The 18,182-nt window shown below is 35.9% G+C and overlaps 1 protein-coding gene across 9 annotated transcripts in view; it reads left to right on the top strand.

Moving 5' to 3' along the window:
• Positions 1-18,182, top strand: part of LOC124638100 (transient receptor potential cation channel trpm) — a 248,595-nt gene that overhangs the window by 40,867 nt on the left and 189,546 nt on the right. The window lies entirely within an intron of this gene.

An 18,182-nucleotide genomic window follows, 5' to 3' on the forward strand; every position in this document is an offset into this window, starting at 1 on the left:
ACGGAAATACGCCTTAACTGTCACGTGAAATCATAAAGCAATTTATGCAAAATGTCTACAAAGGATAATCAACCGTATTCACCAAGCAAGAGTGTTTCAAATTGCTTGATAAAGATGAAGGCGTTACGTCGTTATCGATTTGAAAGTTGACGTTTGAGGTAATAGCTTACAATTTGCATTGATCAATGAGTATAGGATATGGTTATGCCTAGATAAAATTATTTACTAGGAAATGTTCTGCTCCCAACGATATCCCACATAGATATCTAAAGAGAGCGTGAATGCGGAAAAAATGATCTAAATATAATTTGAGCCAAATGGCTGTGAAAATTTTTCGCCGACCTAACTCAAGAAATCCAATGATCTTGGACCCTGTTTAGGAAACGTATTAGAAAAAATCAGTAGACTTTCAAAAATGTATTCCCGAGGTTTTGATGTCGACGATATAGGGTAGGTACTTTTTATCCAGATGCGGTAAATAATTCGTTCAGGAAGTAGGTGAAATAGCTGGCGGGGAAACTAGTACCTACAGGTGACAGCACATCAACCTACCTCAATCTATCAAATTTCTTCAGTAAATTTTCAACCTTATCACAATCGTAGAAGGTCAATGTTTGGTTGGTAAAATTTGACAGGTTGGTAAGTTGACCTTCTCGCGTCTGAACATTAATAGTTCATCATCACCGCAAGAAAAGTTACATGAAAAATATAATTCAGCAACATCAACAGTGTGTGGAAAATGTTTACATCAGCTGTGTTTATTCGAAACTGTGAATGAAATAACATCGCTTGTAATTTTGTATCCAGCTGAAGTTCATAACTATGTGTATCTATTGATTGTATGAAAACATACGGCAGATGTTTTTGGGGAAGACACGCTTAACTAGAGTAAGTATGTGATTTCATATTGACGGAAATAATGTGGATGTAAAGAACGATACAACGGTTATTATTTGTATTGTAAAATTATTTTGCAAGACATTATGAAAATGTTTGGAATAAGATTTCTCTATGGTATATTTGATGTTTGTCTTATGCCCACGGTTCAAGATATGTCTTTTTTTATTTAAATCAATCCATGTTTTCTTTATATTCCTTTCTTTGCTTAGGTATATTATAATAACCAAATTAATCAAAATGACATAATGTAGTTAACCTGTAATTATCTTAACTCGATTGTGACTACTTTTAAAGTAGCTTTTTATAAACTTCATTTATACCACATTAAAAATATTAAAAAAATAAATATCCACCGATCGAACGTGAAGGATCATAATTTCTTCAATACGCAATTATAATGACAACTGCAAGTAGTGCAGGCCCATTAGCTTACAATTACATTATATCGATATTTATATTGAGCTTCTACAAAGGGCCGTTTCTATGGCAATCTTTTACAAACAAAGTAACATTATTATACTAAAGTAAGTGCTACGGATAACATATGGCAAGAAATAATGGCGAGATTGTATTCAGTCTCGATCAGTTACAATCTCGATTTCTGATTGTTTGATTCAAAGTTTAAGTTAGCCTACCTTTTCTCTAAATTGTTCTATTACTATTTTCTAAGGGGTTATTTTGTGTTATTTGTCTATATTTTCAAAAGCAAAATTTATGTCATATTGTGTGTGTGTCATATCATCTAGAAACAAATACTAGCTATGAGACAATTTTGTTGCTACAACTTGTAATCCCGCCGCGTTTTCGTCCCTTATTTAACTCCGTATGTATCTCAACGGTTCGATTGCCAAATAGTGTTAAAAATGCGAGAACAGGTGCATAACGCATATATGCATTATGCACCAGCAATTTACATAACACTTTGACAATATTATTGAACTATGCTAGTAAGAAAGTGGGACAAGATCTTAGCATTGTTTTACCTTGATATGTGGAAGTTTCTTTACAAGAGAAAACTGGTTGTATGTGGTATGAAATAGGCGTTCATATTTAACACTTACCTGCTGTCTGATTAAATACTTAATTTATATAGAGAATTTTCAATATATAAACCTGTAGACAAACTTTCGTGTTAATATTTATCATAAGAAGTCTCTGCGTTACCATACAATATTAACTCTCGTATGTTAGCAAGTAGATATGTTTATTTTGGATAATGACGCAAAAAAGCAATATTGTATTATTACTCAAAATAATGTTGTATCAAGGTTGAAGTTTTATATTGGCGAAAAGGTTCGACAGTCGATAATAATGTGAATCGTGGCAGTGGCCAGTGCACCAACTCTAATAAAAGTTACGAAAACTGAAATGTAAAAGGTACCTAACTGATAATAATAACAAATCTTTCAGTGTCTTCTACTATATAAGTAGGTGTTCTCCAAATAGCTTTGCTACTCTGAAGTTAGCTACGAGCTATGATAAAGCAGACTACAACCAAGTGGCATGGCATTTAATGCTTCAGGTATGGAATAACGTTTTCTTCATACATTTTGTTGTCCTTCAGGAACTTGTAGCCAACTTTGGACAAGAATAGCTGCTTAGAAAGAAAAATGCACTTATTTGTGGGATGTTTATTTTAAAAGATTTCAGTTACCTTTTTACGATTCAATTTTTATGTGGCGCCTTCTCAATAGAGATATAGGGCACGGAACGTAAACCTTGATAGTTGTTCAGGTTTTATTACGCGGTTCATTTTGGACTTTCATGACTTTTTAGTAATTCTTTAAATAGAGAAGGTAAATGTGTTGTGTTTTATTGAGTAGCTAATTCATGTGGTTTTCCTCTTTTGAGGCTATTATGGGAATGGAAAGGTTTATTTTACAGCATTATTTCAGAGACGTTCTTCTTCTTCTTCTTTCGTGTCGATGACAAGTCTTATAGTAGTATATTATATATGCTCGGGCCCTCCCCGTGAGTAGCGGCATACTCGTATGCTGTGAAACCGACCTATACCACGATGACAAGACAGTCAAGGACGTTGAAACTAAAATAGAAGATAAAATTATTACATTAAAATTTTTCTTTCTTTCCTTTCTATAGGAAGAAAGCAAAGAGCTTACGTTTTGTATGTCTGTAGCACTTACCCTGGTACATTATGTACCAACAAACAAACTTAACTTAAGCTTTAGCTGCACACAGTAACTTAAAGCTGACAATGGTTAGGTAAGAAGATTTGGACCTTCTTACATATTTTTTGCCGAGATTAAAACTATTAGCTGTGCTATTAGTTTCAAGAGCGAAGTTGTGCTGGCCTGTGCGACTTTTTGCATATATATTTGGTAGAACTAAGTAATCCTTTGTCAAATGTCTATGTAGGTTTTAAATAGTTTGTGTGCAATATTTTATCCGAATCCCTGTTAATGAGAAACTGGATAACAAGAAATACCTTGTAAGTACTTTTTATTCCTAGCGTTAATCCCATCCCGTGGCAGGGTAGGCTTTCCGTAGTTCCTTTTCTTACAGTTCGCTCTGTTCTGGACATCTTCTTCTATGAGTTGGCAAATACATTTGCCTTTATCACATACTTGTAAATAATTGGTATTCATCTGTTCACTAGATTCTAGCAAATCTCGACCCCATATTGGAGTAGGGGTTCCTCAAATTTAAATGGCAAACACGTGTGACTCCGTTGTCGCGTCATATAGTCACTGTGTCACAAAATTCCAGTTTACCCTTATGAAAACAAGGAGTATTTAGTCTACTTCTGTAATAAAAATGCTGAGGAGCTCGTAGCTTCTTACTGATAAAAATATGTGATCTAATTTCAGCGGGCGTTTTTACGCTTGAATTGTAGACAGCATAAGTTATGAGCGGGAACGGGGAACGTCTAAGCTCCTTGGTAGGTACACTAGCTAGGCTATGCAAGTATTACTGACTTTGTACTGCTTTACAAATTCTTAGCGTTTCATACACATAAGTCCTTTAACCAAGCGAATTTGTCCCTTTTTGTCCTTTATGTTACCTGAGATAATTGAAGTGTGGTCTCTCTTTAGAAGCGATTTTTTTGCTAAAAGCCAAAAATCATTGGACATTTCCAAAATGTGTATTTGATGTGTATGTGTCTAAATAAAATAAAAGAGAAGAATCAGCATATACCTACTACTTATTAATATTTGCAATCACAAATCTCCAATAATTATTGAGCCTCAAAAAGATAGTCATAAAACTAAAATCTTGCACTATAATATGACGATATTCTTACAGAATAAAGGTTCTGACAGGCAATCTCCAATTTATGGGGGCAGAGATAGTGAAAGCACTGAGCTTGGAATAATTTATTACTGCTAAATAAGACGAATTGTAGGTGGCTGTCTTTTGGTGTGGAAAAGGTCACATGACTATACAAATGTGGGTAGATATTAATGTACTTAAATGTTTCAGTACTGTGTTTATTACTACTGTGAATGCGAAGTATTTTTGGGTAACATAAGGTTAAAGGTCGGTAACTTTTTAACTCTAAACGAAGACTTATTTTTGTTGGAAATAATGCATACAAGCAGGTATGTTTTGTTAAGGCTACAGATAAAATTTTACCCTTCTGGTTAATTCTATAATTTTTTGCTTGACATATGTAGTTAATATGTGTAATTAAAAAAAAAACAAAGTACGAGCGTCGTACGAAATTTATTTACCTGAGTATCGCACTCTCTTAATGACAGTATTCAAAAGTATGTCTATACTTCAGAACTATCTATAGTATATAGATCAATAGTTTTTCATAGGCCCATAGGTACAAAAAATATAGTCGAGATGTTTTTTCAAAATAATATTTTATATACAAAAATCGCTATTCTCCTATAACTTGCTCCACTCACATATTTGAATACATACTCAAGTACAAGGCTGGCTCTATTTTAAGGAGATATTGGTACAGTCGTGTTCATATTTTTATTACCATAAAATTGAACAGGTTGCCAAATCACGGTGGTTGTTTTTAGACACGTAAGAAAATATTGGAAATATGTTTTTTCCTTCGAATTACTTCTCTGTGTAAGTTATTGGAACTGGTATTTTTTATTTGTGTGTAATATTGATTTTGGTGCGCTTATTTCAATCATTAACATATTTTTCTAGGAATCGTTTTCATTGAACTATGTATGGAATATGCATAAATATGTAAGTATAGTAATGGTAAGCAATTAGTCTTAAGATTCTATTTATTACATACCCATACAAATGGGTTTCGAAGTAGAAATAAGACTGTTATACTATGTCTCGTAAATACACCAAAGAATAAATTCGCTTACCAAAAATATCCGTAGCGCACTGTACCTTGAACAAAAGTAAATATTTAGGAAGTTTGCTCACCTTTTTACGGATTCCACGGGAATTTTAAAATAGGTTAAAATCCTCCATTTTAGTGCGTGCGCGCCGCTTGTGTCGGCAGCCGTGTTACCATAAAGAAAAATTAAATAAAATAATGTTGCCATTGTGAGAAAATGTAATGATTTATTATTTGAAGTTGTGTGTTGTATTGTTTTACAAAATGTTGCAATATGTGTTGGACCCTATTTTGATGCAACCTGTGAATATTAGCCATGTATATTGCAAGGTAAGATTGTTCAAATAAATTGTTTTTAATGGAAAGTTCCTTGAAGTTAAAAATAATCTAGGAGCCCTTTTTAACTGACTTCCCAAAAAGGAAGAGGTTCTCAATTCGGCCGGTATGTTTTGTAGTCAGCATTAGTTACGTTTTTAGAGTTTATAATTTTCCTCAGTTTCAAATAAAACTTTTGTCGACCTAAACATCTTGAATTTACTATTTTTAGGACACAAAAGAATAACATAAAAATACACACACACAATTACAACAAAAAAATACGAAAAACCAATAATCGTTAAGCTTACCTTTAAAACGTTTACGTAAAAATAAACGTATAACGGTCTTATTTCTGTTTTCCAACGTAGCCCTGATTTTCCGGCCGAGGAAAATAACAGCATTTCCACAATTTCCAATTATCTATCCTTGTTAAGTATCGACATTTTGTTTTTAATTGGAAAACCTGTTTGTCAGGTAATTATGCTGAGATATTTATAACAACGGCCTACTTATTAGTGGGCTGCCCTTATTAATTTTCTTTTCTAGAAAATTTGCAGAACAGATTTTTCAATATTCTATCTGAGATAGGTAAGATCAGCATTTGCCTAGTCTTTCCCAACTATGTTGGGGTCGGCTTCCAGTCTAACCGGATGCAGCTGGGTACCAGTGTTTTACAAGGAGCGACTGCCTATCTGACCTCCTCAACCAGTTACCCGGGCAACCCAATACCCATTGGTTATACTGGTGTCAGACTTACCTACTTGCTTCTGACTACTCGTAGCGACTACCAAGGATGTTCAATGACAGTCGGAGAGAATCTTTGTACAAAGAATATCGTTCTGCCATCCACAGGCCAACCGCACGCGCAGCTCTCAGGCAGATTCTATATGTACCTACATATTTTCGTATATAGACAGGGGCCGTTAACCATGGTTTACATAGCATAGACACCGATGCTTATTCCAAGCAATACATCATTGTAGTTGTTTACTTTTATTTGATTTATGGTACACTTCGGTGTTGGTTGCCGTTCACCGACCGATTCGGTGCAGACGTCAGATATTTATTTATCTTATATATGTAGAATAATAAAATAATAAGATGCATTCCTTTGTTAGTTGCAAATTGAACCTGAAGAGCTGAACCCTGAGGAAATAGTGTTTATCAAATTATTTAAATTAGAATGAAAAAAACATAGCATTTCAGATGGTTTAAAGAATATTTTTAGCATACTTTGATTTTAATAATTGAATAGCCATGCAAGATAAGTTTCTTATACTAACACTCGAAATCATTAGAAATAGCCCCACCATTAATGCTGAATATTTTAGATTGAAAAGTAAAGTATCGATCGCCGCCAAAACAGGAATACATCCGTAAGACAAGATAAAACAAACACATCACAGTTACATTTCCAGTTTAAGGACACAAACTTATTGATCACCAAACTTTTCACCAACTGCTGAAGTAACAAAAATATGGAACCCCAATTGAAACACTCCCGTTTGAACTGTAACACAAAACTGAAATAACTAACCAATTTGTTCCTGTCGAAACTTCAAAATAACTGTTTACGATCAATCTGTACGCATTTCGATTCAAGGAAATTGCGTCACAAAATGGAACTTGGAGTAACAAACTTGTTTTTCTTTGTGAGTAGCTGTAGACTGAGTAAACGGGCTGGGTAAACTTGTGACCTGCTACTGTTAAGCTAGGGAGTGGCTTGAACTGTCTGGGGTGTGTGATTTTTAAATTGGATAGGCTATATTATAGAGTAAAACTAATTGGTTGACTGATCTATCCATAGTAGCACAGCTGAACCCTATGTGTCATGCCCCCTATGTGCAATATTGAACCCGATACTCAATTATTTATTAGCATTCCACATAATATATGTGAAAACATGTGTAAGTTCACTGTTTTAAGACAAACGCATAACTAAAGAACTGAACGCAAAAACTAAAGAGCTTTTTTTTAACGAACGTCAAAAATCTTTAAATAACCCCTCCCGCTGTGGGTTAGCAGCGGTGAGGGAGTGTCACTGACTAAAAACTAAAAACCGTTGTGTTCCGTCGTAGGCCTTTTATGTACCAGGGCCGCGGTAACTCTTTCGAACAACCCGCAGCCCCAAAACTAAAGAGCTTAATCGGCCTTCGAAAACATTTTTCATAACTGGCCACTTCATTAACAAACAATTTGAATTGAGAACATCCTTCCACAGCGTACAAAGATGCTCTTAATTCAAACTATTTCCACGTTCCTCCAAAGAGTTCCTCTTGTTGTGACAACCTCTAAAGAGTTTCCTCCTGTTGTGACGTCACATATCCTTGCTAGTAAGTCATCGTCAGCAAAAGGCTGCAGCCGGAGATTGTGTGCAGGGCGCTAATGCCATACGTGCGAGCGCGCCGCATCCGAGTCATTTACCCGTAGCGTTGGCATAGACAACACAAGCGTCATTAAATTATTTTAATTTATTTTTGAAAATAATTTAGCCTAGAACATTTTGTATTTAGAATTTGACGAATTTGTTATGGCGTCCAAAGCAAATTTCGGCCATGGCGGTTGTTCCCATACAAGGAGATCAGCCAGCTGCACAGAACATATTATAGTGCGAATGCCCTATTCAATGGGGCATGCATTTGTGTTTATACAAAGGTCAAGTAAGGATTCTTTCACTCTTATAATCCAATAGGGCATCAATCTGTCGTGACCTGAGAGAGATCAGGCGCACGACATTAATGTGCTCTTTGTACGTGCACGGAATTGATTACACAAAACCATCCTATAATTATAAATCTATTTCTATTCATATTCTTCAATTGAAAACCTGAACCTACCTGGTAATATATCTCCATCCCCTTTCTGCAAACGTAACCGTTGTCCAAACTTTCCGTACCAAATAGGGCGTAAAGGTTCGGGTCGTAAGGGCTTGAAAGCGAACACAAGACAATCCATTTACCTGTGCACTCAATGAAACAAACATAAAGAGTAACACCACGGAGTAAAGAAAGACAAGCCATAGGCAGGTAGGTCAGTCGCCTTTATCTTGGTCAAATACGTACGGTGGATATGACCAAAACGATTAGTTACGAGTGAACTAACGAGCCGTTCGTATTCTTTGGGACGCCTGTCCACTATTTTTGGTATTACCAAAAAATATTGGATCCAAAGAAGGTGAATAAGAGCGAAAACAGTAACGTTCCTCGTCCCCCGTTCACCCGCCTTTTGGCGCGCTATACTTTCTTGGGAGATTTTCCGTTATGGCACCTCCGATAGTAATTTTGTTATCCATGACTAAAACACTTCTAAGAAAACATTCACCTCACCGATCATAAATGGAAAGGGGCATTCGATTAATATATTCTCGATTGTTTGAAGTTGAATATCCGATTATATATCGATTATCGATCCCTGGATATGCTTGGTGAGCCAGAAAACTAGTTTGGTGTTTCGAGAACAATGGATGTCTCAAGTGTCATCTTATTCGATGTTGTAATCAAAATGGCAATGTTTCGGAGGTCAGACAAAGGTTTAGAATACCTTTCAAGTTTCAGATAATGTTTATTGAAACTCAGTTAGATATTGAAATTAGAGCAAATTAGTTGTAACTATTTTTTATTTATGAGTCAGTAGAGGAATTTCTCTTTCACATTTTCTTTACAACACCTTTTCATGAAAGCCGTTTTTCATAAAAATATACTAAGAAAAGAAAACCATATATTACAATGTTTTGTAATAATTTTAATTTTTCAAAAATTACCTAAGATGTTGGTGTTCTTTGTAAAGGACAGTTTACGAGCACTTGCGGCTGCTGCAGCTACAGCAGATTGCCTCTTGCATCTAGAGTCTCTAGAGATTAGGTGCTGCACCTAATGCGTTCTGCTATAGGATCACGGATTTTATCTTACTTCGTTTAGTGCCTTATTGATTTAAAATGGAATACAAAGGAAATCACCAAAAATAAATCTGGACTAAAAATACCCAATGTTATCTTGTATTTAAACTTGAATCTTATTTGTTTATCTGTTGATTTTATTTCTACAGAAAGGAATAGGGACGGGCATTAGTTGAGAGTGTTTTCAAAAACATTTGTATAATAATTAAAATGTCATATTTCAACAGTATTTTGAACATTATTAAATAGTTCTTTAACAGTTAAATTCAATAAAATGATTCCCAGTAAAAGCCTTGTATAAAGTCGGTAGTGAGTCACAAACGCCAGGTTTCAACGAAATTGTGTGTAATGAGCAAACATACAAACTGATTCCGATTTATTACTATTTATATCAGGAACGTAAGGCGTTATAAGTAGGTCAAACAGGATATTTGTGGTAGAATTATGCACTTTGAAGTACTGTTATGTAGTTAGAAGTATGGTACTTCTTAGGTGTAGGTAACAATGTGTCTATACTAACTATAATAATAAAGCCGAAGGGTTTATTTGTTTGTTTGCGCCAATCACGAGACTAAGGAGTTTCTTGCCCGTTCTTCTCCATAGGAAGCTACTTTTGGAATGGGCAACTAGAATTAACCTTATTTATAATTTTTGACATTCATAAGTGCTAGTAAAGGCCTAAATAAAATAAATGACTTTTGATGACTTTTGACTTTTGAAAGGGGCTAATTTTTTCAAGATTATTTAGCCAATTTATCGTGGAAGGCTATACTGCTATAGACTTCTATTTTATCCGGTTGCTTAGAAAAGTGAAACCGCAGTCGAAAGCTACAGTGGGATATAAATATTATTTGTGAAAGATTGTAAAAAAGTATTTGATGATGATGATGTCCTCCTAGCCGATTATCGGCTACGGCGGCTGTTCTCGTGTAAAGGGATTAGCCAACTGCGCAGGACATATTAAAGTGCACGAGCATTTGCTTGGACACAGGTACACTCACTATTCCTTCACTCTCATAACCGGATGGGACGGCAATCCGACACGACCGGTAAGAGATCAGGCGCAGGACCGACATTTACGTGCTCTCCGATGCACGGGTGTATCAATCACCAGCTTCCAGGCTCCGGGCTGCTTTGTGAAAGTCTTCTAAAACCCACAAAGCGATTTCGGGCCGACTCGGGAATCGAAGCCGAGACCTCGTGCTCAGCAGCCGCACTTGCGACAGCTAGACCAACGAGGCAGGTAAAAAGTATTTAAGTACTTATAGAAACAGTTTTAACTATTTCGTACAAAGAGAATACTAATTAAATTATATTCAAAGCTACGTATATAAAAACCACTGAACCCATACAAAATGCACCTTTCTAGACAAGCATTTGACTGAAGAATTTAACTTAACGAGCTAATTAAAATCTACGATGAGTTAAGACGAGCAATTGCAAGCATACCTTTGTAACAGCCACGTTGAGAACTAAGAGCACACAACAAACTTTTTAGTCGGCCGATAATTTGTCGGGCTCTCGATAAGTATGAAAATAATTCATAGTTAATGATGATCTCCTAGCAGATTATCGGACATGGCGGCTGTTTTCATATAAGGAGATTAGCCAACTCTTCAGGATATATTATATATAGTGCACCAAGCATTTGCGGAGATAATAATACCTACGCGCAGTCTTTACTCTCATAGCCCGATGACTGTAAACCGATACCTACGACTGACATTTACTTGCTCTCCGATGCACGGGTGTATCAATCACAGAGTTCCGGGCTGCTTTGTGAAAGTTTCTTAAACTCAGCAGCCGCGCTTGCGACAGCTAGATCAACGAGGCAGTCAATTCGTTGACGCACATAACAACTATCAGCTATTTGGCCGCTACCAGACCGACTAAAACCATTGATAGAAAAAAAACTAGCATCAGGTCAACTGTAGGCCGACTGTTTAGTTTGCAGTGTGGTGGCTTCTAACATCTAGATGTTAGTGAAAATTGCATTTTGCCTTCGCGCAGTGCAATTCTACCTGCATACGTATGCTGTGGTATGTACATGAATATTTAACTCTTGAACTGACGTCATATGCGGTATAAATGTAACGTAATATATTTTGCGTTGTATGCTTTATTTTAATTTTGTATTATCATATTTTGTTGTGATAAAAAGGGTGAATTCAATTTTATTTATTTTATAAAGCTATTATACTAGCCTCCACTTGCGTTGTCGTCCATCTTCTGTGGGAACTACTTCCCGCGTCTGGATAAAAGGAAATAAACGAATTCTTTCAATTTTGTAATTGATGATTATATTTATTTCAATATGTCAATACAATTCGGAAGACCTCTTTCAAATTGCTCGAAATTTTACTGAAAATATATTCCTTATTAAACAGTTCAAGTGCTGTAGACATCTGAGGATCTGTACTAAATATTGATACTCAGCCGTATCTGAGATCGGTAGCCGATCTCAACGGTATTGGAAAAAGCTTCAAAGGAAACCAAAATAACATCAAACTTCTGCGTCAACAAGCGACCAACATATCGATATAAAACTTCTCGATTCAAATTTTAATCGATTACAAACAATCGACAAACGTTAATCGAAATTCAAATACAGACATAGTTATCCATGCAGGGATCGAATAAGATTGCCGATTCCATCTTCTGCCAAAGTAAATATGATGGAAATAGAGAGTTTATCTACCAACATTATCATAATAAGTGGTACAATAATGGCGTAATAAGAGGGATAACAGACTGTTAGTGGTGTTTTCAACGAGAACATTGGCAAATCTTTATGATTGCCTTTGATTGATGGACGCTTTTCGGAATTTGGTGTGTTGGTATGTTGGTACAATGTTTAAAAGGAGAACTGTATGCGGTTCTATTTTTAAGACTTTACTTTGTAAAATGGGTAAGTAAGTACCGTTTCGAAACCAAAGTCTATCAGTCGCTGTTTTCCTCGTTTTAATGTATTACCTGTCATATTGATTTTTAATAGGTACCTACTTAATTTATATACCCTTTAGTTCGGCTTGGTTGGCTTGGCTTTATTTCGGCGTTCCGGCTTGGCATTTAAGTTGGATGTTGACGTTGTGGTTTGTGAAAACGGACTGAAAATTCGTTCAACAATTTCTGTGTACGTATATCACGAAAAGCAACCAGACAGTTATTCGAGAGATGTTCATGAGTACCTTTAGAAATCCATTTCGGTACCTCGCATCCCCAGAGCTAAGTAGGGACAAACCAAGAAAAACCCAAATAAATAGCCTCTACAAAAATCACTGAACAATATTTCTATTTGCCGTACCCACCGAACCTTAAACTAAGGACGGTAGTTCCATTCTTTAAATTTATTTCAAAAGCGGATTCCTCTTTGCCCTGACCCGGATGCGGATCTCAAGGGATCCGTTTGCAAAGTTTTGACCGGAGTTTAATCTTAGTCTGTGGAGCTTTTTGTTTATATTTTGAAGATATGCTGCAATGTTAACTTGTGTGCCAAAGTTGTGTAAGTTGGATTGTGAAGCGTGTCATTATGTTTTCGTCTGTTTTGTTTAGTTTTTGCTGCGGGTGTTCTTTCCTGGCTACGGTATACGGGTACCACTAACAGATACCTATCTATATGTATTATTACCGTCGCGAACTTGAAAAGGCATTTATCCACGGAGGAATCAATCGTTCTCCATGCTTCTGTCCTATTGTGGTAGCTAAGTGTTCTATTTTGCCCTGTATGTATAAATATTACTTTTTCGTGGATTTTTCGTACCTATATGCCCTTTGTTTTATTATTAAGATAATGGATACCTACATGTGACTATTTATAGAACAAATTTTCCCCACCTTGATTTTTAACCCAAAGAGAAACGTTTTCGAGAGTGACGTTTTCTCTCCTTTCTATGTCCAACACCAACGTAATACCTTCTGGTACAGGTGAAAACAAAAGCTTAATTCAAAGCCAGGCTTCCGTCAGTGCAGTAAATTGAACAGTTCTGTTAGCGAGTGTACTGGTTAGAGTCGAACAAACTCTGTTTCCTTATCGGATTGCAGCGAGCGAAAATTGCATTCCAAATCCTTGGTTCAGATTCTACGTAATGAAATGAATTGCTTTTCCGGTTTTTCTTTAAATTTCATTTCGAAAAAGGGAAGGACATTTGTGTTTGTTTACTCTTATTATTTTTAACTTGAGGCCCCCAATCAATTCCGTAGCCCTGGCAGGCAGAAGTTCAAGACTTTACTGCAAAAAATTAAGCTTGAGACTTCTTCACTATACATTGCAAACTTTTCGTAAATTCCTGTTTTCTTTCAATGAGAAGACCTTAATATTTAACCGGTTGCCAAAAAGAGGTGCGTTTTTAAAGGACCAATTGTTTTTTTTTTTATAATCATATAATTTTAGATTGTTATAGTAGTTCAGTCGTTTCATTTAAAACACATTAGAAACTATTAGGCATTCGTGAAAATATGGAACAAAGAACCACATTTCTATAAGTCTAGTACTATTCATTGTACAAGAGCTGAACAATGAAGATAAATTATATATAATAATAATAATAAATGACGGGGCGCCATTGTTTCACGCTGTTTACTTAACGCACGTGGATAATAGATGGGCTTGAAATCGGTAACTATAGTTTTATCTGATTTATCTTAGATATGTTAGAATGGTAAACTGGTTTTTGTGGTCGTGAGTGTAATTGCTGAACATGAACACGAAAATAACTGTTTTGTCTGTGCATACTTCTTTTTATTTATTTATTTATTTTTTTTTTATATTGTATTTACAATCAGTCCCAGGACTATAAGCAAATTGGTTGTGTGGTGTTCATAAATAAAGATGAACACCACACATTTATTTATTTATCATACTTTTTGCACACATTTTACAAAAAAAAATAATGTACAAAGGCGGACTTAACGCCTTAGTTTCCAGCGATTCGTTGCTCTGATGTTTGTCTCAGTGAGAAATAAAATCACAAAGGCTTTGTTTCTCTTGATTATGTCGTAATATAGTCTAAAATATTATTTAGAGCCTATAAAATCCAGGCTTATTTTCTTATCTCTAAAAATTGCTCTTCCAAAAGCCAGCTTAAACTCGACAAGATCTCTTAAAACAGTATCCATTGTTCTTCAACTATCAAACATCTAATTTTCAAGTAAAACAAAACACGCAACGGACATTACTAATATCTACAAGAATTTCAGTCGTTATGTCACTGAATAGTTCATTTAGGTGTAAAAGGATAACCAGAGTCGGTATTCAAGATTTTGATTACAACATGTTAACGGGGGGATAAAATATTGAAATTCAGGTACATACTTAGGCTGTGATGTCAAGACTTTATTAGCTAACTTATAACATAAGTTTGAAATTTTTGACTTATGTGAAAAATGTTGATTAAATTGAAATTTTGTTGCTGCATTCTTTCAAGTTTTAAATAAGAAATACAAAATGAACATATACCATTTACTATTTATCAAATCTCTAAAAAACAATCTTAATTTAAGCGCCGAGTAGCCCATTTTAATCTTATTTCAAACAGAAGTTTTTTTTTTCTCTATTTTATCGGGCATTAACTAAAAAGTCCTAACTGAACTTTGAGCTCGACTGAAGTACACTGCGCGGAAAAATAACCCAACCCTTGGTAAATGATAAACCAGCCTCTATGATACGATCTGACCGTGGCAGTAAATCAACCAAGTTGGTGCACCCCAGGCTAGCTGGCCGATTCAATTTCCTGCACCTAGCTATCGAGAATTTATGTTTTAGCTTGAATATTTTTAATGGACCTCAAAAATGCAGGATTTTGTGCACAGTCACATAGATGCTCACGTCTGTACGTTTATAAACTTTGGAAGTTCTTGGTATTTACGAGTTATGAAGTCTGCTTTTTATAGTTTAAATCCTAGTTGTTTGTTATTTCAATAAAAAACTACGGGATGAATTTTGATGAATCTTGGCTGCACTTTGCTTATTTATCAGAATTAAACCTACGCTATTTTTGATTAATTTGCTGGTAATAGTTCCTTCGGGACGTAGGTAAAACTACGAGCGGCAGTTAGTATAGTTAGTTCAACTCAGTCTTGCGCGCGGCCTTATGTGTGGGTAACCCTTGTACATACACAGTGACTTTGTGTGCGTGACAAGAGGTACAGTCGGGTACAAATACAGTTATTTAGGGGTTACGGCTGTTTAAAGAAAAACAGTTATTACGTAATTTAATGTTTATTTATTTATAATGATTCTGAATCGCTACTTGAAAAATCAAATGATGAATTTTCGGATTCGCTACTCTCACCGAGGTAAATTATAAATTTTGACTCCATGTCAAAATGTCTAAAGTATTTTTCTTTTTTCTTTTGTACATGTCGACAAGTATTACCCAACACCCCTTCATCAATATGACTTAAACGTTCATTTATGAGTTTCATTATTTCCGTCTTATTTTGGTCGACATTATGCGAAGCAATATTATTTTTTAAAATTCCCCACACATTTTGTTTACATTATTATACTAGATTATACGTCTTTTTAAATTCTTAGTCCACACTTTTATTTATTGTCCGCGTACCCCGAGATCTAGAAAATATGTAAGGAGTATTTAATTCATCTTAGATATTTCACCTCATTTATTTCTTAGATACTGTCAACGTCAATTTGAAAAAACTTATGAGAAAATAATTAAAAACTGTAAAATGTAATAATAAAAAGCTTTGAATGTTGTTTCATTTTTTGAAACGCTACCTGACTCCTTAAACATTTTCTCCGTGAAGAACTATAGTTCGGCCATTCAGAGAATGCGTTCCTGACACGTCGCGATTGAACTGACGACGTAATAACATTCATTGATTATTGATATAATAATGTTGTTTTAATGCTCCTCAATTGTTAAAACGGTAAACAACCAGCAAAAATATTTTTATCGTAACTGCAACGCCATTGCAAAGTTACGTCGTCAGTTCAATCGCGACGTGTCAGGAACGCATTCTCTGAATGGCCGAACTATAGACTTTTTCGTAAACGACTGTACCCATAACAAAAAGCGATAAGAACACGTCATGCTCGGACGACGTCACTGTCACACGAATGAAAGTTGTATATTTACAAGCCGACGCACACATAGGGCCGCGCGCAAATCTGAGTTGAACTATCTATACATACATTTAATAACAACCCTCTAGCCCAGCGGTTCCCAAATGGGGTTCCGCGGAACCCTGAGGTTCCGTGACGGGCCCTCAGGGGTTCCGTGGAAAATTCAAGATTTCCATATGGTAAATCGTTTCACTTTTGACAATATTAAATTATTATTCATTTTCAATTAAATTGTTTTAAATATTGCATTCCAAAATTCCATTTAGGCACCATGTAGGTGGGTACCACTCGGGAGTGTAGGTACGAGTTCGCGACAAGTGGCGGGGGAAGGCCACGGGAGCAGATAATTTAATTCCGTTTTTTACAAATTGTAGATTAACTTAACACCTCCAGGTCTTCGGCAATCGGCAAAAATAGGTAGCGAGGCGGCCAAAATTCACCGCATTTTTTGGGCTTATTTCATCGCCAGTATTATACGTTTTCATACATTTGACAGGACGTGAAATGACACTTCATACGAGTATTTCCAGTGAGTGGCTATTTTTACCATGAATAAAAAAGTGACATTATTTTCAATTTTTGCACCTCCTCGAATCCGAAAATTTCGCGCTCGCTTCGCTCGCGACTCCATGTTACGTGTGATGTTTTTGTGTTCGTTTAATTGCTTAGGTAACCAACACCGAAAAAATTTCGCGCTCTTCCGTCGAGGTTTCCCTTGATGTTTATTTTATATTCCTGTGGTTCAGAAAAAGCAATAGCGCTTTCTTCGCTAGCTGCTTCTTATTCATTTGCATTTGCTTTTTTGTGTGGATATTGTACTTTTTGAGATCTTATTAATTTACAGTGGTTTTGTTTATTTTGTGTAGGTACTTAAACTAAAAAAAAATTGCGCTCGCTTCGCTCGCGATACCGGCTATCACTGAATGTCTTTCAATGCTAGCGGGTGCTTGGAACTGCTTCTTTTAGAAAAAAAAAATCGCGCTCGCTCGCCTCTCACCTGTACAAACCCAATCTATTTCTTTTTACGTTTACTTTGTCAGTCTTCAAACATAAAACTATTTACGTAATATACAAAGTCAAGGGCGGCTAAATTGTTTTCTGGCCCGTGTGGCAGATAGCCATGCTATGCCTGAGTATACTGAATATGTCTCTAACCATATGACCATTTGGTGCGCTACCACGCCACGAGCCGTAGGTACCTTAGTGAATTTACGTCTTTAGCTTACTTCTTACTAAAGCTAAGGTTCCGCCGAAAAATGGTGAAACGAAAAGGGTTCCGAAGCCAAAAGAATTCGGGAACCGCTGCTCTAGCCTAACACCAAAACGATTATAAAAGACAGAAGAACGCTCGGAAAATATTTGACAGCCTATAACAAACAGAACCAGCTGGCCTAAAAATATCTCAGGACAGCAGAAAACATTCTCAATTTGTACAAAACGTGATAAAAACTTAGACACCGATTGTCTAAACGGCCCCGTCGTGCCCTGTATTTCAGTCTAGACTCGAAATAAGACCGTTGCGGACCATTACCTCGCACTTTGCGTCGCTGAAAACAAAACAATTTACTTTTAAAGGGACGGAGGACGCGTGAGAGCTAAGTGAAAAGGTTATACTGTCGGTACATAGACTTCGTAGTGTTACTTTTAAGCTTCTAAGACAAGGCCTTGACTCCAAAGCGGAGACGAGCAGAGTGAAGCGTAAT

This window comes from Helicoverpa zea, chromosome 17 (assembly GCF_022581195.2).
Source record: "Helicoverpa zea isolate HzStark_Cry1AcR chromosome 17, ilHelZeax1.1, whole genome shotgun sequence".
NCBI classification, from domain to species: Eukaryota; Metazoa; Arthropoda; class Insecta; order Lepidoptera; family Noctuidae; genus Helicoverpa; species Helicoverpa zea.